Raw genomic sequence first — 22,178 nt, forward strand, 5'->3', positions numbered from 1 at the left:
CGAACAGCTCGCATCTCAACTCTGTCATCTTGTTTGCAGTGAGTTCGGCAAATTTGTAATAGGCGGCCCTGACACCCTCAAGGGTTACAAGCTGGAGTCGCCTGTTGTAGCGCATCGAGCGGTGACCCTCCTCGTTAGTGTGGTTGTACCGGAGTGTTATGTCTTGAAGCTTTCTGTCTATCATCACGATCTGGTCGCATGCCTTATAAAACTTTTCTTCAAGTTGGTGGAGTTGCGCTGACTTGGTTGAATTTTCCATGTTTTCTTTGGTGTCGGTTTGATATGTTCCGATGTTCACAGGTTGAATAGTGAACTGGGACGGGTTATCTCGTCCAATTTATACTTGTGCGGTCGCGTGTCACCCGGCAGCGTAATTGCCATGTCAACTCGAGTTGACATTACTCATTCAGCCGAAATTGATTGATACTTTTCACCGGCCAAGCAATGATATCGCCTTGATTGTAATCAAATAATTGTATAGGCCTGGGCTCAATGTATCTGAGGAGTGAGTTAAAATCACCAATATGGCAATTAATAGGCCTAATTGGCACTTTTTCTCACCGAGTGATTGTGAGTAGAGTATAAAATCCAAATCAACTCACTATTTCACCATTAATTCATCGACCATCGGGTCAACTTGAAAATTACCAACCATGAAAACCACAATTGACCAGAGATTGCGAGCGGTTGAGAGAAAGTTTAAAACATCGGTGCGACAAGTCGGCGTCCTCGATAGACAGATTGACAGACTCCAAGCCCGATACAAGAGAGCCTACAATAGCAAGACCAATGCCGTGTTCAACAGCTTTCGTCTTCAACTTTCAACTGTAGAAGGTGTGCGTCAAGTGTTTTACCTCTATGCATGCGAAAGAGCCGCCGAGAAGAGTCGACTACAAAAAGAAATGCAAGAGGAGCTTATGAGCAAAAGAGTAGAATGAGTCTTTATAATAATTAAAACGGTTCTTTTCAGAACCAATCAAAATAGTAAAATGAGATAATTCTCTGCAATTAGTTTGCTTCGATGTAAAAAGAAGGGGCGAATGTCTCCCTTGAAATAGCCCGTTGCTAGCCAAAGAAAACGATGCTGGGCCTGTTGGTGACGTCATCACAGACGGACCAATGACGTCACTAAGTGAATATCATCCCAGTTGACCGCAAGTCCGAACAAACTTTTAATACTCGCCAAGGCAAATCATTCTTCAGTGTGCGACTAAATTCTCTATTGGGCGGTGATGACGGTGGTGGTGGGGAGGGGGGCAGCTTATCAGTTTATAACTTTGAGGTATGAGGTTGGTTGGATTGGAGTCACTTTGGCATTAACTACCCTGCGATGGCAGGGCTGCAAAAATGTCTATAGGTCTCGTTAGGGAGTTTTTCCCAAATGTACGCGATGATGACGTGCCCCATTAACAGGACGTAACATCTATTTTAAAATGAGTTTTCAAAGTGAATGCATGAGGACAACCCATTTGTGTCGTATATCACTGGAAACGCCCGATTCCCCTGATTCTGCAGGATGTTAAATCGGGCATTTTATTTCCTTAAATAAATCATTAGCGTCGCATTTGCTCCTAGCTCTGTTCACCATCCCAAATGGCAATATTGCCAATTGGGCCGGACAATCACGAAAAACCCCAAATATTATACATTTCTTCCTGAATAATTCTTACAGAGACCATTCTCCCATGAAAGACAGTTGCTTACGCTATACAAAAATCAAAAAAAATCGAGGGTCAACCATTGAACTTTTGAGATATGTTGAATTTTGCACAAATCAGCGAAAAGCGCACCAACTGGCACTGGACGACATTTCAACACGGGGCCGACGCACATCCCAAGTTCAGTGTACACATACGTCGGCAACAACAGTATAAATGCGTAGTTTCTTGTTAGTCGCCTATTGAGTAGCGCTCTAGGTTTCAGAAACTCAAAAAAAACATGTCTTTGCCAAAACAACTGCTGAATCAACGCTGACATACTGTAAGGACCGAGAAATCAGTGATTTTAGGAACTACGGTTAGGGGTTGACCGCACATGAATAACAAAAAAAACTCCCTAATGAGACCATAGACTCATTAGAGTGTTCCTCTCTACGGAAATCTTTAGTAAAAGGCGAAAGATTTATGCGTGGAATCGAAGAGAAACCAGAGTGATGGTGTCCAGCCCGAGTTGGCTAGAGCTTGCCAAGTTGTTCATTATGTGTTTGATTTTGGAAAATGGGATGCCGAGTAGTTCCTGTGTCTGTAGACAAAAGAAATGTATTGCAAGCTATTCGTAATGATCTGATGAACATATCATTCAGCTCGTCGTCAGTTGTCGCCTCATCCATGTAGGCCATGTCAATTGCGGATCATCGAGAAAAAGTCAGGGAAATACAAAAAATGACCACGCTTACGTTATCTAGCTTTGACCTTTGACCTTTGGTCATTTCCAGCCGTCCTAATCGTGCAGTGATATTGGAAGAATTATGAGAAAAAAATAACGAAAAAACTGAAGTCTACAACACGTGGTATTCAGAGACGGTCACCCATCAACGTACTAACCACGCTCGACGTTGCTTGGCTTCGGTGATCGGACGAGAACCGGTGTTTTCAACATGATATGGTCGTAGACATCAGAGGCCGACTTTTTGGGCTAGTTATAACAGTAGGCCAGCGACATAATTACAAACTGCATACATTTAATTTCTGTTGACATGTTATATTGTGACAGGTTGGTCTCTTTGGAAATATTTTGTGGTTCTGAAAAGAACCGTTTGGTGTAACTAGCAATCACTGTCGTACTCATCGTCTTGAAGTAGAATCTCGTCGCCGAACAGCTCGCATCTCAACTCTGTCATCTTGTTTGCAGTGAGTTCGGCAAATTTGTAATAGGCGGCCCTGACACCCTCAAGGGTTACAAGCTGGAGTCGCCTGTTGTAGCGCATCGAGCGGTGACCCTCCTCGTTAGTGTGGTTGTACCGGAGTGTTATGTCTTGAAGCTTTCTGTCTATCATCACGATCTGGTCGCATGCCTTATAAAACTTTTCTTCAAGTTGGTGGAGTTGCGCTGACTTGGTTGAGTTTTCCATGTTTTCTTTGGTGTCGGTTTGATATGTTCCGATGTTTACAGGTTGAATAGTGAACTGGGACGGGTTCTCTCGTCCAATTTATACTTGTGCGGTCGCGTGTCACCCGGCAGCGTAATTGCCATGTCAACTCGAGTTGACATTACTCATTCAGCCGAAATTGATTGATACTTTTCACCGGCCAAGCAATGATATCGCCTTGATTGTAATCAAATAATTGTATAGGCCTGGGCTCAATGTATCTGAGGAGTGAGTTAAAATCACCAATATGGCAATTAATAGGCCTAATTGGCACTTTTTCTCACCGAGTGATTGTGAGTAGAGTATAAAATCCAAATCAACTCACTATTTCACCATTAATTCATCGACCATCGGGTCAACTTGAAAATTACCAACCATGAAAACCACAATTGACCAGAGATTGCGAGCGGTTGAGAGAAAGTTTAAAACATCGGTGCGACAAGTCGGCGTCCTCGATAGACAGATTGACAGACTCCAAGCCCGATACAAGAGAGCCTACAATAGCAAGACCAATGCCGTGTTCAACAGCTTTCGTCTTCAACTTTCAACTGTAGAAGGTGTGCGTCAAGTGTTTTACCTCTATGCATGCGAAAGAGCCGCCGAGAAGAGTCGACTACAAAAAGAAATGCAAGAGGAGCTTATGAGCAAAAGAGTAGAATGAGTCTTTATAATAATTAAAACGGTTCTTTTCAGAGCCAATCAAAATAGTAAAATGAGATAATTCTGTGCAATTAGTTTGCTTCGATGTAAAAAGAAGGGGCGAATGTCTCCCTTGAAATAGCCCGTTGCTAGCCAAAGAAAACGATGCTGGGCCTGTTGGTGACGTCATCACAGACGGACCAATGACGTCACTAAGTGAATATCATCCCAGTTGACCGCAAGTCCGAACAAACTTTTAATACTCGCCAAGGCAAATCATTCTTCAGTGTGCGACTAAATTCTCTATTGGGCGGTGATGACGGTGGTGGTGGGGAGGGGGGCAGCTTATCAGTTTATAACTTTGAGGTATGAGGTTGGTTGGATTGGAGTCACTTTGGCATTAACTACCCTGCGATGGCAGGGCTGCAAAAATGTCTATAGGTCTCGTTAGGGAGTTTTTCCCAAATGTACGCGATGATGACGTGCCCCATTAACAGGACGTAACATCTATTTTAAAATGAGTTTTCAAAGTGAATGCATGAGGACAACCCATTTGTGTCGTATATCACTGGAAACGCCCGATTCCCCTGATTCTGCAGGATGTTAAATCGGGCATTTTATTTCCTTAAATAAATCATTAGCGTCGCATTTGCTCCTAGCTCTGTTCACCATCCCAAATGGCAATATTGCCAATTGGGCCGGACAATCACGAAAAACCCCAAATATTATACATTTCTTCCTGAATAATTCTTACAGAGACCATTCTCCCATGAAAGACAGTTGCTTACGCTATACAAAAATCAAAAAAAAAATCGAGGGTCAACCATTGAACTTTTGAGATATGTTGAATTTTGCACAAATCAGCGAAAAGCGCACCAACTGGCACTGGACGACATTTCAACACGGGGCCGACGCACATCCCAAGTTCAGTGTACACATACGTCGGCAACAACAGTATAAATGCGTAGTTTCTTGTTAGTCGCCTATTGAGTAGCGCTCTAGGTTTCAGAAACTCAAAAAAAACATGTCTTTGCCAAAACAACTGCTGAATCAACTCTGACATACTGTAAGGACCGAGAAATCAGTGATTTTAGGAACTACGGTTAGGGGTTGACCGCACATGAATAACAAAAAAAACTCCCTAATGAGACCATAGACTCATTAGAGTGTTCCTCTCTACGGAAATCTTTAGTAAAAGGCGAAAGATTTATGCGTGGAATCGAAGAGAAACCAGAGTGATCGTGTCCAGCCCGAGTTGGCTAGAGCTTGCCAAGTTGTTCATTATGTGTTTGATTTTGGAAAATGGGATGCCGAGTAGTTCCTGTGTCTGTAGACAAAAGAAATGTATTGCAAGCTATTCGTAATGATCTGATGAACATATCATTCAGCTCGTCGTCAGTTGTCGCCTCATCCATGTAGGCCATGTCAATTGCGGATCATCGAGAAAAAGTCAGGGAAATACAAAAAATGACCACGCTTACGTTATCTAGCTTTGACCTTTGACCTTTGGTCATTTCCAGCCGTCCTAATCGTGCAGTGATATTGGAAGAATTATGAGAAAAAAATAACGAAAAAACTGAAGTCTACAACACGTGGTATTCAGAGGCGGTCACCCATCAACGTACTAACCACGCTCGACGTTGCTTGGCTTCGGTGATCGGACGAGAACCGGTGTTTTCAACATGATATGGTCGTAGACATCAGAGGCCGACTTTTTGGGCTAGTTATAACAGTAGGCCAGCGACATAATTACAAACTGCATACATTTAATTTCTGTTGACATGTTATATTGTGACAGGTTGGTCTCTTTGGAAATATTTTGTGGTTCTGAAAAGAACCGTTTGGTGTAACTAGCAATCACTGTCGTACTTATCGTCTTGAAGTTGAATCTCGTCGCCGAACAGCTCGCATCTCAACTCTGTCATCTTGTTTGCAGTGAGTTCGGCAAATTTGTAATAGGCGGCCCTGACACCCTCAAGGGTTACAAGCTGGAGTCGCCTGTTGTAGCGCATCGAGCGGTGACCCTCCTCGTTAGCGTGGTTATACCGGAGTGTTATGTCTTGAAGCTTTCTGTCTATCATCACGATCTGGTCGCATGCCTTATAAAACTTTTCTTCAAGTTGGTGGAGTTGCGCTGACTTGGTTGAGTTTTCCATGTTTTCTTTGGTGTCGGTTTGATATGTTCCGATGTTCACAGGTTGAATAGTGAACTGGGACGGGTTATCTCGTCCAATTTATACTTGTGCGGTCGCGTGTCACCCGGCAGCGTAATTGCCATGTCAACTCGAGTTGACATTACTCATTCAGCCGAAATTGATTGATACTTTTCACCGGCCAAGCAATGATATCGCCTTGATTGTAATCAAATAATTGTATAGGCCTGGGCTCAATGTATCTGAGGAGTGAGTTAAAATCACCAATATGGCAATTAATAGGCCTAATTGGCACTTTTTCTCACCGAGTGATTGTGAGTAGAGTATAAAATCCAAATCAACTCACTATTTCACCATTAATTCATCGACCATCGGGTCAACTTGAAAATTACCAACCATGAAAACCACAATTGACCAGAGATTGCGAGCGGTTGAGAGAAAGTTTAAAACATCGGTGCGACAAGTCGGCGTCCTCGATAGACAGATTGACAGACTCCAAGCCCGATACAAGAGAGCCTACAATAGCAAGACCAATGCCGTGTTCAACAGCTTTCGTCTTCAACTTTCAACTGTAGAAGGTGTGCGTCAAGTGTTTTACCTCTATGCATGCGAAAGAGCCGCCGAGAAGAGTCGACTACAAAAAGAAATGCAAGAGGAGCTTATGAGCAAAAGAGTAGAATGAGTCTTTATAATAATTAAAACGGTTCTTTTCAGAACCAATCAAAATAGTAAAATGAGATAATTCTGTGCAATTAGTTTGCTTCGATGTAAAAAGAAGGGGCGAATGTCTCCCTTGAAATAGCCCGTTGCTAGCCAAAGAAAACGATGCTGGGCCTGTTGGTGACGTCATCACAGACGGACCAATGACGTCACTAAGTGAATATCATCCCAGTTGACCGCAAGTCCGAACAAACTTTTAATACTCGCCAAGGCAAATCATTCTTCAGTGTGCGACTAAATTCTCTATTGGGCGGTGATGACGGTGGTGGTGGGGAGGGGGGCAGCTTATCAGTTTATAACTTTGAGGTATGAGGTTGGTTGGATTGGAGTCACTTTGGCATTAACTACCCTGCGATGGCAGGGCTGCAAAAATGTCTATAGGTCTCGTTAGGGAGTTTTTCCCAAATGTACGCGATGATGAAGTGCCCCATTAACAGGACGTTACATCTATTTTAAAATGAGTTTTCAAAGTGAATGCATGAGGACAACCCATTTGTGTCGTATATCACTGGAAACGCCCGATTCCCCTGATTCTGCAGGATGTTAAATCGGGCATTTTATTTCTTTAAATAAATCATTAGCGTCGCATTTGCTCCTAGCTCTGTTCACCATCCCAAATGGCAATATTGCCAATTGGGCCGGACAATCACGAAAAACCCCAAATATTATACATTTCTTCCTGAATAATTCTTACAGAGACCATTCTCCCATGAAAGACAGTTGCTTACGCTATACAAAAATCAAAAAAAATCGAGGGTCAACCATTGAACTTTTGAGATATGTTGAATTTTGCACAAATCAGCGAAAAGCGCACCAACTGGCACTGGACGACATTTCAACACGGGGCCGACGCACATCCCAAGTTCAGTGTACACATACGTCGGCAACAACAGTATAAATGCGTAGTTTCTTGTTAGTCGCCTATTGAGTAGCGCTCTAGGTTTCAGAAACTCAAAAAAAACATGTCTTTGCCAAAACAACTGCTGAATCAACGCTGACATACTGTAAGGACCGAGAAATCAGTGATTTTAGGAACTACGGTTAGGGGTTGACCGCACATGAATAACAAAAAAAACTCCCTAATGAGACCATAGACTCATTAGAGTGTTCCTCTCTACGGAAATCTTTAGTAAAAGGCGAAAGATTTATGCGTGGAATCGAAGAGAAACCAGAGTGATCGTGTCCAGCCCGAGTTGGCTAGAGCTTGCCAAGTTGTTCATTATGTGTTTGATTTTGGAAAATGGGATGCCGAGTAGTTCCTGTGTCTGTAGACAAAAGAAATGTATTGCAAGCTATTCGTAATGATCTGATGAACATATCATTCAGCTCGTCGTCAGTTGTCGCCTCATCCATGTAGGCCATGTCAATTGCGGATCATCGAGAAAAAGTCAGGGAAATACAAAAAATGACCACGCTTACGTTATCTAGCTTTGACCTTTGACCTTTGGTCATTTCCAGCCGTCCTAATCGTGCAGTGATATTGGAAGAATTATGAGAAAAAAATAACGAAAAAACTGAAGTCTACAACACGTGGTATTCAGAGGCGGTCACCCATCAACGTACTAACCACGCTCGACGTTGCTTGGCTTCGGTGATCGGACGAGAACCGGTGTTTTCAACATGATATGGTCGTAGACATCAGAGGCCGACTTTTTGGGCTAGTTATAACAGTAGGCCAGCGACACGATTACAAACTGCATACATTTAATTTCTGTTGACATGTTATATTGTGACAGGTTGGTCTCTTTGGAAATATTTTGTGGTTCTGAAAAGAACCGTTTGGTGTAACTAGCAATCACTGTCGTACTTATCGTCTTGAAGTAGAATCTCGTCGCCGAACAGCTCGCATCTCAACTCTGTCATCTTGTTTGCAGTGAGTTCGGCAAATTTGTAATAGGCGGCCCTGACACCCTCAAGGGTTACAAGCTGGAGTCGCCTGTTGTAGCGCATCGAGCGGTGACCCTCCTCGTTAGCGTGGTTATACCGGAGTGTTATGTCTTGAAGCTTTCTGTCTATCATCACGATCTGGTCGCATGCCTTATAAAACTTTTCTTCAAGTTGGTGGAGTTGCGCTGACTTGGTTGAGTTTTCCATGTTTTCTTTGGTGTCGGTTTGATATGTTCCGATGTTCACAGGTTGAATAGTGAACTGGGACGGGTTATCTCGTCCAATTTATACTTGTGCGGTCGCGTGTCACCCGGCAGCGTAATTGCCATGTCAACTCGAGTTGACATTACTCATTCAGCCGAAATTGATTGATACTTTTCACCGGCCAAGCAATGATATCGCCTTGATTGTAATCAAATAATTGTATAGGCCTGGGCTCAATGTATCTGAGGAGTGAGTTAAAATCACCAATATGGCAATTAATAGGCCTAATTGGCACTTTTTCTCACCGAGTGATTGTGAGTAGAGTATAAAATCCAAATCAACTCACTATTTCACCATTAATTCATCGACCATCGGGTCAACTTGAAAATTACCAACCATGAAAACCACAATTGACCAGAGATTGCGAGCGGTTGAGAGAAAGTTTAAAACATCGGTGCGACAAGTCGGCGTCCTCGATAGACAGATTGACAGACTCCAAGCCCGATACAAGAGAGCCTACAATAGCAAGACCAATGCCGTGTTCAACAGCTTTCGTCTTCAACTTTCAACTGTAGAAGGTGTGCGTCAAGTGTTTTACCTCTATGCATGCGAAAGAGCCGCCGAGAAGAGTCGACTACAAAAAGAAATGCAAGAGGAGCTTATGAGCAAAAGAGTAGAATGAGTCTTTATAATAATTAAAACGGTTCTTTTCAGAGCCAATCAAAATAGTAAAATGAGATAATTCTGTGCAATTAGTTTGCTTCGATGTAAAAAGAAGGGGCGAATGTCTCCCTTGAAATAGCCCGTTGCTAGCCAAAGAAAACGATGCTGGGCCTGTTGGTGACGTCATCACAGACGGACCAATGACGTCACTAAGTGAATATCATCCCAGTTGACCGCAAGTCCGAACAAACTTTTAATACTCGCCAAGGCAAATCATTCTTCAGTGTGCGACTAAATTCTCTATTGGGCGGTGATGACGGTGGTGGTGGGGAGGGGGGCAGCTTATCAGTTTATAACTTTGAGGTATGAGGTTGGTTGGATTGGAGTCACTTTGGCATTAACTACCCTGCGATGGCAGGGCTGCAAAAATGTCTATAGGTCTCGTTAGGGAGTTTTTCCCAAATGTACGCGATGATGAAGTGCCCCATTAACAGGACGTTACATCTATTTTAAAATGAGTTTTCAAAGTGAATGCATGAGGACAACCCATTTGTGTCGTATATCACTGGAAACGCCCGATTCCCCTGATTCTGCAGGATGTTAAATCGGGCATTTTATTTCTTTAAATAAATCATTAGCGTCGCATTTGCTCCTAGCTCTGTTCATCATCCCAAATGGCAATATTGCCAATTGGGCCGAACAATCACGAAAAACCCCAAATATTATACATTTCTTCCTGAATAATTCTTACAGAGACCATTCTCCCATGAAAGACAGTTGATTACGCTATACAAAAATCAAAAAAAAATCGAGGGTCAACCATTGAACTTCTGAGATATGTTGAATTTTGCACAAATCAGCGAAAAACGCACCAACTGGCACTGGACGGCATTTCAACACGGGGCCGACGCACATCCCAAGTTCAGTGTACACATACGTCGGCAACAACAGTATAAATGCGTAGTTTCTTGTTAGTCGTCTTTTGAGTAGCGCTCTAGGTTTCAGAAACTCAAAAAAACATGTCTTTGCCAAAACAACTGCTGAATCAACGCTGACATACTGTAAGGACCGAGAAATCAGTGATTTTAGGAACTACGGTTAGGGGTTGACCGCACATGAATAACAAAAAAAACTCCCTAATGAGACCATAGACTCATTAGAGTGTTCCTCTCTACGGAAATCTTTAGTAAAAGGCGAAAGATTTATGCGTGGAATCGAAGAGAAACCAGAGTGATCGTGTCCAGCCCGAGTTGGCTAGAGCTTGCCAAGTTGTTCATTATGTGTTTGATTTTGGAAAATGGGATGCCGAGTAGTTCCTGTGTCTGTAGACAAAAGAAATGTATTGCAAGCTATTCGTAATGATCTGATGAACATATCATTCAGCTCGTCGTCAGTTGTCGCCTCATCCATGTAGGCCATGTCAATTGCGGATCATCGAGAAAAAGTCAGGGAAATACAAAAAATGACCACGCTTACGTTATCTAGCTTTGACCTTTGACCTTTGGTCATTTCCAGCCGTCCTAATCGTGCAGTGATATTGGAAGAATTATGAGAAAAAAATAACGAAAAAACTGAAGTCTACAACACGTGGTATTCAGAGGCTGTCACCCATCAACGTACTAACCACGCTCGACGTTGCTTGGCTTCGGTGATCGGACGAGAACCGGTGTTTTCAACATGATATGGTCGTAGACATCAGAGGCCGACTTTTTGGGCTAGTTATAACAGTAGGCCAGCGACATGATTACAAACTGCATACATTTAATTTCTGTTGACATGTTATATTGTGACAGGTTGGTCTCTTTGGAAATATTTTGTGGTTCTGAAAAGAACCGTTTGGTGTAACTAGCAATCACTGTCGTACTTATCGTCTTGAAGTAGAATCTCGTCGCCGAACAGCTCGCATCTCAACTCTGTCATCTTGTTTGCAGTGAGTTCGGCAAATTTGTAATAGGCGGCCCTGACACCCTCAAGGGTTACAAGCTGGAGTCGCCTGTTGTAGCGCATCGAGCGGTGACCCTCCTCGTTAGCGTGGTTATACCGGAGTGTTATGTCTTGAAGCTTTCTGTCTATCATCACGATCTGGTCGCATGCCTTATAAAACTTTTCTTCAAGTTGGTGGAGTTGCGCTGACTTGGTTGAGTTTTCCATGTTTTCTTTGGTGTCGGTTTGATATGTTCCGATGTTCACAGGTTGAATAGTGAACTGGGACGGGTTATCTCGTCCAATTTATACTTGTGCGGTCGCGTGTCACCCGGCAGCGTAATTGCCATGTCAACTCGAGTTGACATTACTCATTCAGCCGAAATTGATTGATACTTTTCACCGGCCAAGCAATGATATCGCCTTGATTGTAATCAAATAATTGTATAGGCCTGGGCTCAATGTATCTGAGGAGTGAGTTAAAATCACCAATATGGCAATTAATAGGCCTAATTGGCACTTTTTCTCACCGAGTGATTGTGAGTAGAGTATAAAATCCAAATCAACTCACTATTTCACCATTAATTCATCGACCATCGGGTCAACTTGAAAATTACCAACCATGAAAACCACAATTGACCAGAGATTGCGAGCGGTTGAGAGAAAGTTTAAAACATCGGTGCGACAAGTCGGCGTCCTCGATAGACAGATTGACAGACTCCAAGCCCGATACAAGAGAGCCTACAATAGCAAGACCAATGCCGTGTTCAACAGCTTTCGTCTTCAACTTTCAACTGTAGAAGGTGTGCGTCAAGTGTTTTACCTCTATGCATGCGAAAGAGCCGCCGAGAAGAGTCGACTACAAAAAGAAATGCAAGAGGAGCTTATGAGCAAAAGAGTAGAATGAGTCTTTATAATAATTAAAACGGTTCTTTTCAGAACCAATCAAAATAGTAAAATGAGATAATTCTGTGCAATTAGTTTGCTTCGATGTAAAAAGAAGGGGCGAATGTCTCCCTTGAAATAGCCCGTTGCTAGCCAAAGAAAACGATGCTGGGCCTGTTGGTGACGTCATCACAGACGGACCAATGACGTCACTAAGTGAATATCATCCCAGTTGACCGCAAGTCCGAACAAACTTTTAATACTCGCCAAGGCAAATCATTCTTCAGTGTGCGACTAAATTCTCTATTGGGCGGTGATGACGGTGGTGGTGGGGAGGGGGGCAGCTTATCAGTTTATAACTTTGAGGTATGATGTTGGTTGGATTGGAGTCACTTTGGCATTAACTACCCTGCGATGGCAGGGCTGCAAAAATGTCTATAGGTCTCGTTAGGGAGTTTTTCCCAAATGTACGCGATGATGAAGTGCCCCATTAACAGGACGTTACATCTATTTTAAAATGAGTTTTCAAAGTGAATGCATGAGGACAACCCATTTGTGTCGTATATCACTGGAAACGCCCGATTCCCCTGATTCTGCAGGATGTTAAATCGGGCATTTTATTTCTTTAAATAAATCATTAGCGTCGCATTTGCTCCTAGCTCTGTTCATCATCCCAAATGGCAATATTGCCAATTGGGCCGAACAATCACGAAAAACCCCAAATATTATACATTTCTTCCTGAATAATTCTTACAGAGACCATTCTCCCATGAAAGACAGTTGATTACGCTATACAAAAATCAAAAAAAAATCGAGGGTCAACCATTGAACTTCTGAGATATGTTGAATTTTGCACAAATCAGCGAAAAACGCACCAACTGGCACTGGACGGCATTTCAACACGGGGCCGACGCACATCCCAAGTTCAGTGTACACATACGTCGGCAACAACAGTATAAATGCGTAGTTTCTTGTTAGTCGTCTTTTGAGTAGCGCTCTAGGTTTCAGAAACTCAAAAAAACATGTCTTTGCCAAAACAACTGCTGAATCAACGCTGACATACTGTAAGGACCGAGAAATCAGTGATTTTAGGAACTACGGTTAGGGGTTGACCGCACATGAATAACAAAAAAAACTCCCTAATGAGACCATAGACTCATTAGAGTGTTCCTCTCTACGGAAATCTTTAGTAAAAGGCGAAAGATTTATGCGTGGAATCGAAGAGAAACCAGAGTGATCGTGTCCAGCCCGAGTTGGCTAGAGCTTGCCAAGTTGTTCATTATGTGTTTGATTTTGGAAAATGGGATGCCGAGTAGTTCCTGTGTCTGTAGACAAAAGAAATGTATTGCAAGCTATTCGTAATGATCTGATGAACATATCATTCAGCTCGTCGTCAGTTGTCGCCTCATCCATGTAGGCCATGTCAATTGCGGATCATCGAGAAAAAGTCAGGGAAATACAAAAAATGACCACGCTTACGTTATCTAGCTTTGACCTTTGACCTTTGGTCATTTCCAGCCGTCCTAATCGTGCAGTGATATTGGAAGAATTATGAGAAAAAAATAACGAAAAAACTGAAGTCTACAACACGTGGTATTCAGAGGCTGTCACCCATCAACGTACTAACCACGCTCGACGTTGCTTGGCTTCGGTGATCGGACGAGAACCGGTGTTTTCAACATGATATGGTCGTAGACATCAGAGGCCGACTTTTTGGGCTAGTTATAACAGTAGGCCAGCGACATGATTACAAACTGCATACATTTAATTTCTGTTGACATGTTATATTGTGACAGGTTGGTCTCTTTGGAAATATTTTGTGGTTCTGAAAAGAACCGTTTGGTGTAACTAGCAATCACTGTCGTACTTATCGTCTTGAAGTAGAATCTCGTCGCCGAACAGCTCGCATCTCAACTCTGTCATCTTGTTTGCAGTGAGTTCGGCAAATTTGTAATAGGCGGCCCTGACACCCTCAAGGGTTACAAGCTGGAGTCGCCTGTTGTAGCGCATCGAGCGGTGACCCTCCTCGTTAGCGTGGTTATACCGGAGTGTTATGTCTTGAAGCTTTCTGTCTATCATCACGATCTGGTCGCATGCCTTATAAAACTTTTCTTCAAGTTGGTGGAGTTGCGCTGACTTGGTTGAGTTTTCCATGTTTTCTTTGGTGTCGGTTTGATATGTTCCGATGTTCACAGGTTGAATAGTGAACTGGGACGGGTTATCTCGTCCAATTTATACTTGTGCGGTCGCGTGTCACCCGGCAGCGTAATTGCCATGTCAACTCGAGTTGACATTACTCATTCAGCCGAAATTGATTGATACTTTTCACCGGCCAAGCAATGATATCGCCTTGATTGTAATCAAATAATTGTATAGGCCTGGGCTCAATGTATCTGAGGAGTGAGTTAAAATCACCAATATGGCAATTAATAGGCCTAATTGGCACTTTTTCTCACCGAGTGATTGTGAGTAGAGTATAAAATCCAAATCAACTCACTATTTCACCATTAATTCATCGACCATCGGGTCAACTTGAAAATTACCAACCATGAAAACCACAATTGACCAGAGATTGCGAGCGGTTGAGAGAAAGTTTAAAACATCGGTGCGACAAGTCGGCGTCCTCGATAGACAGATTGACAGACTCCAAGCCCGATACAAGAGAGCCTACAATAGCAAGACCAATGCCGTGTTCAACAGCTTTCGTCTTCAACTTTCAACTGTAGAAGGTGTGCGTCAAGTGTTTTACCTCTATGCATGCGAAAGAGCCGCCGAGAAGAGTCGACTACAAAAAGAAATGCAAGAGGAGCTTATGAGCAAAAGAGTAGAATGAGTCTTTATAATAATTAAAACGGTTCTTTTCAGAACCAATCAAAATAGTAAAATGAGATAATTCTGTGCAATTAGTTTGCTTCGATGTAAAAAGAAGGGGCGAATGTCTCCCTTGAAATAGCCCGTTGCTAGCCAAAGAAAACGATGCTGGGCCTGTTGGTGACGTCATCACAGACGGACCAATGACGTCACTAAGTGAATATCATCCCAGTTGACCGCAAGTCCGAACAAACTTTTAATACTCGCCAAGGCAAATCATTCTTCAGTGTGCGACTAAATTCTCTATTGGGCGGTGATGACGGTGGTGGTGGGGAGGGGGGCAGCTTATCAGTTTATAACTTTGAGGTATGATGTTGGTTGGATTGGAGTCACTTTGGCATTAACTACCCTGCGATGGCAGGGCTGCAAAAATGTCTATAGGTCTCGTTAGGGAGTTTTTCCCAAATGTACGCGATGATGAAGTGCCCCATTAACAGGACGTTACATCTATTTTAAAATGAGTTTTCAAAGTGAATGCATGAGGACAACCCATTTGTGTCGTATATCACTGGAAACGCCCGATTCCCCTGATTCTGCAGGATGTTAAATCGGGCATTTTATTTCTTTAAATAAATCATTAGCGTCGCATTTGCTCCTAGCTCTGTTCATCATCCCAAATGGCAATATTGCCAATTGGGCCGAACAATTACGAAAAACCCCAAATATTATACATTTCTTCCTGAATAATTCTTACAGAGACCATTCTCCCATGAAAGACAGTTGATTACGCTATACAAAAATCAAAAAAAAATCGAGGGTCAACCATTGAACTTCTGAGATATGTTGAATTTTGCACAAATCAGCGAAAAACGCACCAACTGGCACTGGACGGCATTTCAACACGGGGCCGACGCACATCCCAAGTTCAGTGTACACATACGTCGGCAACAACAGTATAAATGCGTAGTTTCTTGTTAGTCGTCTTTTGAGTAGCGCTCTAGGTTTCAGAAACTCAAAAAAACATGTCTTTGCCAAAACAACTGCTGAATCAACGCTGACATACTGTAAGGACCGAGAAATCAGTGATTTTAGGAACTACGGTTAGGGGTTGACCGCACATGAATAAAAAAAAAAACTCCCTAATGAGACCATAGACTCATTAGAGTGTTCCTCTCTACGGAAATCTTTAGTAAAAGGCGAAAGATTTATGCGTGGAATCGAAGAGAAACCAGAGTGATGGTGTCCAGCCCGAGTTGGATAGAGCTTGCCAAGTTGTTCATTATGTGTTTGATTTTGGAAAATGGGATGCCGAGTAGTTCCTGTGTCTGTAGACAAAAGAAATGTATTGCAAGCTATTCGTAATGATCTGATGAACATATCATTCAGCTCGTCGTCAGTTGTCGCCTCATCCATGTAGGCCATGTCAATTGCGGATCATCGAGAAAAAGTCAGGGAAATACAAAAAATGACCACGCTTACGTTATCTAGCTTTGACCTTTGACCTTTGGTCATTTCCAGCCGTCCTAATCGTGCAGTGATATTGGAAGAATTATGAGAAAAAAATAACGAAAAAACTGAAGTCTACAACACGTGGTATTCAGAGGCGGTCACCCATCAACGTACTTACCACGCTCGACGTTGCTTGGCTTCGGTGATCGGACGAGAACCGGTGTTTTCAACATGATATGGTCGTAGACATCAGAGGCCGACTTTTTGGGCTAGTTATAACAGTAGGCCAGCGACATAATTAGAAACTGCATACATTTAATTTCTGTTGACATGTTATATTGTGACAGGTTGGTCTCTTTGGAAATATTTTGTGGTTCTGAAAAGAACCGTTTGGTGTAACTAGCAATCACTGTCGTACTTATCGTCTTGAAGTAGAATCTCGTCGCCGAACAGCTCGCATCTCAACTCTGTCATCTTGTTTGCAGTGAGTTCGGCAAGTTTGTAATAGGCGGCCCTGACACCCTCAAGGGTTACAAGCTGGAGTCGCCTGTTGTAGCGCATCGAGCGGTGACCCTCCTCGTTAGCGTGGTTGTACCGGAGTGTTATGTCTTGAAGCTTTCTGTCTATCATCACGATCTGGTCGCATGCCTTATAAAACTTTTCTTCAAGTTGGTGGAGTTGCGCTGACTTGGTTGAGTTTTCCATGTTTTCTTTGGTGTCGGTTTGATATGTTCCGATGTTTACAGGTTGAATAGTGAACTGGGACGGGTTATCTCGTCCAATTTATACTTGTGCGGTCGCGTGTCACCCGGCAGCGTAATTGCCATGTCAACTCGAGTTGACATTACTCATTCAGCCGAAATTGATTGATACTTTTCACCGGCCAAGCAATGATATCGCCTTGATTGTAATCAAATAATTGTATAGGCCTGGGCTCAATGTATCTGAGGAGTGAGTTAAAATCACCAATATGGCAATTAATAGGCCTAATTGGCACTTTTTCTCACCGAGTGATTGTGAGTAGAGTATAAAATCCAAATCAACTCACTATTTCACCATTAATTCATCGACCATCGGGTCAACTTGAAAATTACCAACCATGAAAACCACAATTGACCAGAGATTGCGAGCGGTTGAGAGAAAGTTTAAAACATCGGTGCGACAAGTCGGCGTCCTCGATAGACAGATTGACAGACTCCAAGCCCGATACAAGAGAGCCTACAATAGCAAGACCAATGCCGTGTTCAACAGCTTTCGTCTTCAACTTTCAACTGTAGAAGGTGTGCGTCAAGTGTTTTACCTCTATGCATGCGAAAGAGCCGCCGAGAAGAGTCGACTACAAAAAGAAATGCAAGAGGAGCTTATGAGCAAAAGAGTAGAATGAGTCTTTATAATAATTAAAACGGTTCTTTTCAGAACCAATCAAAAGAGTAAAATGAGATAATTCTGTGCAATTAGTTTGCTTCGATGTAAAAAGAAGGGGCGAATGTCTCCCTTGAAATAGCCCGTTGCTAGCCAAAGAAAACGATGCTGGGCCTGTTGGTGACGTCATCACAGACGGACCAATGACGTCACTAAGTGAATATCATCCCAGTTGACCGCAAGTCCGAACAAACTTTTAATACTCGCCAAGGCAAATCATTCTTCAGTGTGCGACTAAATTCTCTATTGGGCGGTGATGACGGTGGTGGTGGGGAGGGGGGGGCAGCTTATCAGTTTATAACTTTGAGGTATGAGGTTGGTTGGATTGGAGTCACTTTGGCATTAACTACCCTGCGATGGCAGGGCTGCAAAAATGTCTATAGGTCTCGTTAGGGAGTTTTTCCCAAATGTACGCGATGATGAAGTGCCCCATTAACAGGACGTTACATCTATTTTAAAATGAGTTTTCAAAGTGAATGCATGAGGACAACCCATTTGTGTCGTATATCACTGGAAACGCCCGATTCCCCTGATTCTGCAGGATGTTAAATCGGGCATTTTATTTCTTTAAATAAATCATTAGCGTCGCATTTGCTCCTAGCTCTGTTCATCATCCCAAATGGCAATATTGCCAATTGGGCCGAACAATCACGAAAAACCCCAAATATTATACATTTCTTCCTGAATAATTCTTACAGAGACCATTCTCCCATGAAAGACAGTTGATTACGCTATACAAAAATCAAAAAAAAATCGAGGGTCAACCATTGAACTTCTGAGATATGTTGAATTTTGCACAAATCAGCGAAAAACGCACCAACTGGCACTGGACGGCATTTCAACACGGGGCCGACGCACATCCCAAGTTCAGTGTACACATACGTCGGCAACAACAGTATAAATGCGTAGTTTCTTGTTAGTCGTCTTTTGAGTAGCGCTCTAGGTTTCAGAAACTCAAAAAAACATGTCTTTGCCAAAACAACTGCTGAATCAACGCTGACATACTGTAAGGACCGAGAAATCAGTGATTTTAGGAACTACGGTTAGGGGTTGACCGCACATGAATAAAAAAAAAAACTCCCTAATGAGACCATAGACTCATTAGAGTGTTCCTCTCTACGGAAATCTTTAGTAAAAGGCGAAAGATTTATGCGTGGAATCGAAGAGAAACCAGAGTGATGGTGTCCAGCCCGAGTTGGCTAGAGCTTGCCAAGTTGTTCATTATGTGTTTTGATTTTGGAAAATGGGATGCCGAGTAGTTCCTGAGTCTGTAGACAAAAGAAATGTATTGCAAGCTATTCGTAATGATCTGATGAACATATCATTCAGCTCGTCGTCAGTTGTCGCCTCATCCATGTAGGCCATGTCAATTGCGGATCATCGAGAAAAAGTCAGGGAAATACAAAAAATGACCACGCTTACGTTATCTAGCTTTGACCTTTGACCTTTGGTCAGTTCCAGCCGTCCCAACCGTGCAGTGATATTGGAAGAATTATGAGAAAAAAATAACGAAAAAACTGAAGTCTACAACACGTGGTATTCAGAGGCGGTCACCCATCAACGTACTAACCACGCTCGACGTTGCTTGGCTTCGGTGATCGGACGAGAACCGGTGTTTTCAACATGATATGGTCGTAGACATCAGAGGCCGACTTTTTGGGCTAGTTATAACAGTAGGCCAGCGACATAATTACAAACTGCATACATTTAATTTCTGTTGACATGTTATATTGTGACAGGTTGGTCTCTTTGGAAATATTTTGTGGTTCTGAAAAGAACCGTTTGGTGTAATGCATGCGAAAGAGCCGCCGAGAAGAGTCGACTACAAAAAGAAATGCAAGAGGAGCTTATGAGCAAAAGAGTAGAATGAGTCTTTATAATAATTAAAACGGTTCTTTTCAGAACCAATCAAAATAGTAAAATGAGATAATTCTGTGCAATTACAGTAGTTTGCTTCGATGTAAAAAGAAGGGGCGAATGTCTCCCTTGAAATAGCTCGTTGCTAGCCAAAGAAAACGATGCTGGGCCTGTTGGTGACGTCATCACAGACGGACCAATGACGTCACTAAGTGAATATCATCCCAGTTGACCGCAAGTCCGAACAAACTTTTAATACTCGCCAAGGCAAATCATTCTTCAGTGTGAGACTAAATTCTCTATTGGGCGGTGATGACGGTGGTGGTGGGGAGGGGGGCAGCTTATCAGTTTATAACTTTGAGGTATGAGGTTGGTTGGATTGGAGTCACTTTGGCATTAACTACCATGCGATGGCAGGGCTGCAAAAATGTCTATAGGTCTCGTTAGGGAGTTTTTCCCAAATGTACGCGATGATGAAGTGCCCCATTAACAGGACGTAACATCTATTTTAAAATGAGTTTTCAAAGTTAATGCATGAGGACAACCCATTTGTGCCGTATATCACTGGAAACGCCCGATTCCCCTGATTCTGCAGGATGTTAAATCGGGCATTTTATTTCTTTAAATAAATCATTAGCGTCGCATTTGCTCCTAGCTCTGTTCACCATCCCAAATGGCAATATTGCCAATTGGGCCGGAGAATCACGAAAAACCCCAAATATTATACATTTCTTCCTGAATAATTCTTACAGAGACCATTTTCCCATGAAAGACAGTTGCTTACGCTATACAAAAATCAAAAAAAAATCGAGGGTCAACCATTGAACTTTTGAGATATGTTGAATTTTGCACAAATCAGCGAAAAACGCACCAACTGGCACTGGACGGCATTTCAACACGGGGCCGACGCACATCCCAAGTTCAGTGTACACATACGTCGGCAACAACAGTATAAATGCGTAGTTTCTTGTTAGTCGTCTTTTGAGTAGCGCTCTAGGTTTCAGAAACTCAAAAAAGACATGTCTTTGCCAAAACAACTGCTGAATCAACGCTGACATACTGTAAGGACCGAGAAATCAGTGATTTTAGGAACTACGGTTAGGGGTTGACCGCGCATGAATAACAAAAAAAACTCCCTAATGAGACCATAGACTCATTAGAGTGTTCCTCTCTACGGAAATCTTTAGTAAAAGGCGAAAGATTTATGCGTGGAATCGAAGAGAAACCAGAGTGATGGTGTCCAGCCCGAGTTGGCTAGAGCTTGCCAAGTTGTTCATTATGTGTTTGATTTTGGAAAATGGGATGCCGAGTAGTTCCTGAGTCTGTAGACAAAAGAAATGTATTGCAAGCTATTCGTAATGATCTGATGAACATATCATTCAGCTCGTCGTCAGTTGTCGCCTCATCCATGTAGGCCATGTCAATTGCGGATCATCGAGAAAAAGTCAGGGAAATACAAAAAATGACCACGCTTACGTTATCTAGCTTTGACCTTTGACCTTTGGTCAGTTCCAGCCGTCCCAACCGTGCAGTGATATTGGAAGAATTATGAGAAAAAAATAACGAAAAAACTGAAGTCTACAACACGTGGTATTCAGAGGCGGTCACCCATCAACGTACTAACCACGCTCGACGTTGCTTGGCTTCGGTGATCGGACGAGAACCGGTGTTTTCAACATGATATGGTCGTAGACATCAGAGGCCGACTTTTTGGGCTACTTATAACAGTAGGCCAGCGACATAATTACAAACTGCATACATTTAATTTCTGTTGACATGTTATATTGTGACAGGTTGGTCTCTTTGTAAATATTTTGTGGTTCTGAAAAGAACCGTTTGGTGTAACTAGCAATCACTGTCGTACTCATCGTCTTGAAGTAGAATCTCGTCGCCGAACAGCTCGCATCTCAACTCTGTCATCTTGTTTGCAGTGAGTTCGGCAAATTTGTAATAGGCGGCCCTGACACCCTCAAGGGTTACAAGCTGGAGTCGCCTGTTGTAGCGCATCGAGCGGTGACCCTCCTCGTTAGCGTGGTTGTACCGGAGTGTTATGTCTTGAAGCTTTCTGTCTATCATCACGATCTGGTCGCATGCCTTATAAAACTTTTCTTCAAGTTGGTGGAGTTGCGCTGACTTGGTTGAGTTTTCCATGTTTTCTTTGGTGTCGGTTTGATATGTTCCGATGTTCACAGGTTGAATAGTGAACTGGGACGGGTTATCTCGTCCAATTTATACTTGTGCGGTCGCGTGTCACCCGGCAGCGTAATTACCATGTCAACTCGAGTTGACATTACTCATTCAGCCGAAATAGATTGATACGTCTCACCGGCCAAGCAATGATATCGCCTTGATTGTAATCAAATAATTGTATAGGCCTGGGCTCAATGTATCTGAGGAGTGAGTTAAAATCACCAATATGGCAATTAATAGGCCTAATTGGCACTTTTTCTCACCGAGTGATTGTGAGTAGAGTATAA

General features: G+C 42.7%; 1 protein-coding gene and 16 non-coding genes across 17 annotated transcripts in view; all 17 read right to left on the reverse strand.

Moving 5' to 3' along the window:
• The window catches only part of LOC135497104 (uncharacterized), a 235,352-nt gene that overhangs the window by 77,724 nt on the left and 135,450 nt on the right, over positions 1-22,178 (reverse strand). The window lies entirely within an intron of this gene.
• LOC135497448 (U5 spliceosomal RNA) lies at positions 2,037-2,153 on the reverse strand. The gene has a single exon (XR_010448854.1). It is a non-coding gene; the product is annotated as a U5 spliceosomal RNA (small nuclear RNA).
• LOC135497508 (5S ribosomal RNA) lies at positions 2,495-2,613 on the reverse strand. Its single transcript, XR_010448911.1, has one exon. It is a non-coding gene; the product is annotated as a 5S ribosomal RNA (ribosomal RNA).
• LOC135497449 (U5 spliceosomal RNA) lies at positions 4,850-4,966 on the reverse strand. Its single transcript, XR_010448855.1, has one exon. It is a non-coding gene; the product is annotated as a U5 spliceosomal RNA (small nuclear RNA).
• On the reverse strand, positions 5,308-5,426 carry LOC135497420 (5S ribosomal RNA). The gene has a single exon (XR_010448827.1). It is a non-coding gene; the product is annotated as a 5S ribosomal RNA (ribosomal RNA).
• Positions 7,661-7,777, reverse strand: LOC135497450 (U5 spliceosomal RNA). The gene has a single exon (XR_010448856.1). It is a non-coding gene; the product is annotated as a U5 spliceosomal RNA (small nuclear RNA).
• On the reverse strand, positions 8,119-8,237 carry LOC135497431 (5S ribosomal RNA). The gene has a single exon (XR_010448838.1). It is a non-coding gene; the product is annotated as a 5S ribosomal RNA (ribosomal RNA).
• LOC135497451 (U5 spliceosomal RNA) lies at positions 10,472-10,588 on the reverse strand. Its single transcript, XR_010448857.1, has one exon. It is a non-coding gene; the product is annotated as a U5 spliceosomal RNA (small nuclear RNA).
• Positions 10,930-11,048, reverse strand: LOC135497521 (5S ribosomal RNA). The gene has a single exon (XR_010448923.1). It is a non-coding gene; the product is annotated as a 5S ribosomal RNA (ribosomal RNA).
• LOC135497452 (U5 spliceosomal RNA) lies at positions 13,283-13,399 on the reverse strand. The gene has a single exon (XR_010448858.1). It is a non-coding gene; the product is annotated as a U5 spliceosomal RNA (small nuclear RNA).
• Positions 13,741-13,859, reverse strand: LOC135497522 (5S ribosomal RNA). Its single transcript, XR_010448924.1, has one exon. It is a non-coding gene; the product is annotated as a 5S ribosomal RNA (ribosomal RNA).
• Positions 16,094-16,210, reverse strand: LOC135497456 (U5 spliceosomal RNA). The gene has a single exon (XR_010448862.1). It is a non-coding gene; the product is annotated as a U5 spliceosomal RNA (small nuclear RNA).
• LOC135497509 (5S ribosomal RNA) lies at positions 16,552-16,670 on the reverse strand. The gene has a single exon (XR_010448912.1). It is a non-coding gene; the product is annotated as a 5S ribosomal RNA (ribosomal RNA).
• LOC135497457 (U5 spliceosomal RNA) lies at positions 18,907-19,023 on the reverse strand. Its single transcript, XR_010448863.1, has one exon. It is a non-coding gene; the product is annotated as a U5 spliceosomal RNA (small nuclear RNA).
• Positions 19,366-19,484, reverse strand: LOC135497442 (5S ribosomal RNA). Its single transcript, XR_010448849.1, has one exon. It is a non-coding gene; the product is annotated as a 5S ribosomal RNA (ribosomal RNA).
• LOC135497453 (U5 spliceosomal RNA) lies at positions 20,819-20,935 on the reverse strand. The gene has a single exon (XR_010448859.1). It is a non-coding gene; the product is annotated as a U5 spliceosomal RNA (small nuclear RNA).
• LOC135497454 (5S ribosomal RNA) lies at positions 21,277-21,395 on the reverse strand. Its single transcript, XR_010448860.1, has one exon. It is a non-coding gene; the product is annotated as a 5S ribosomal RNA (ribosomal RNA).

The sequence above is a fragment of the Lineus longissimus genome, chromosome 12 (genome assembly GCF_910592395.1).
Source record: "Lineus longissimus chromosome 12, tnLinLong1.2, whole genome shotgun sequence".
Lineage (NCBI taxonomy): Eukaryota > Metazoa > Nemertea > Pilidiophora > Heteronemertea > Lineidae > Lineus > Lineus longissimus.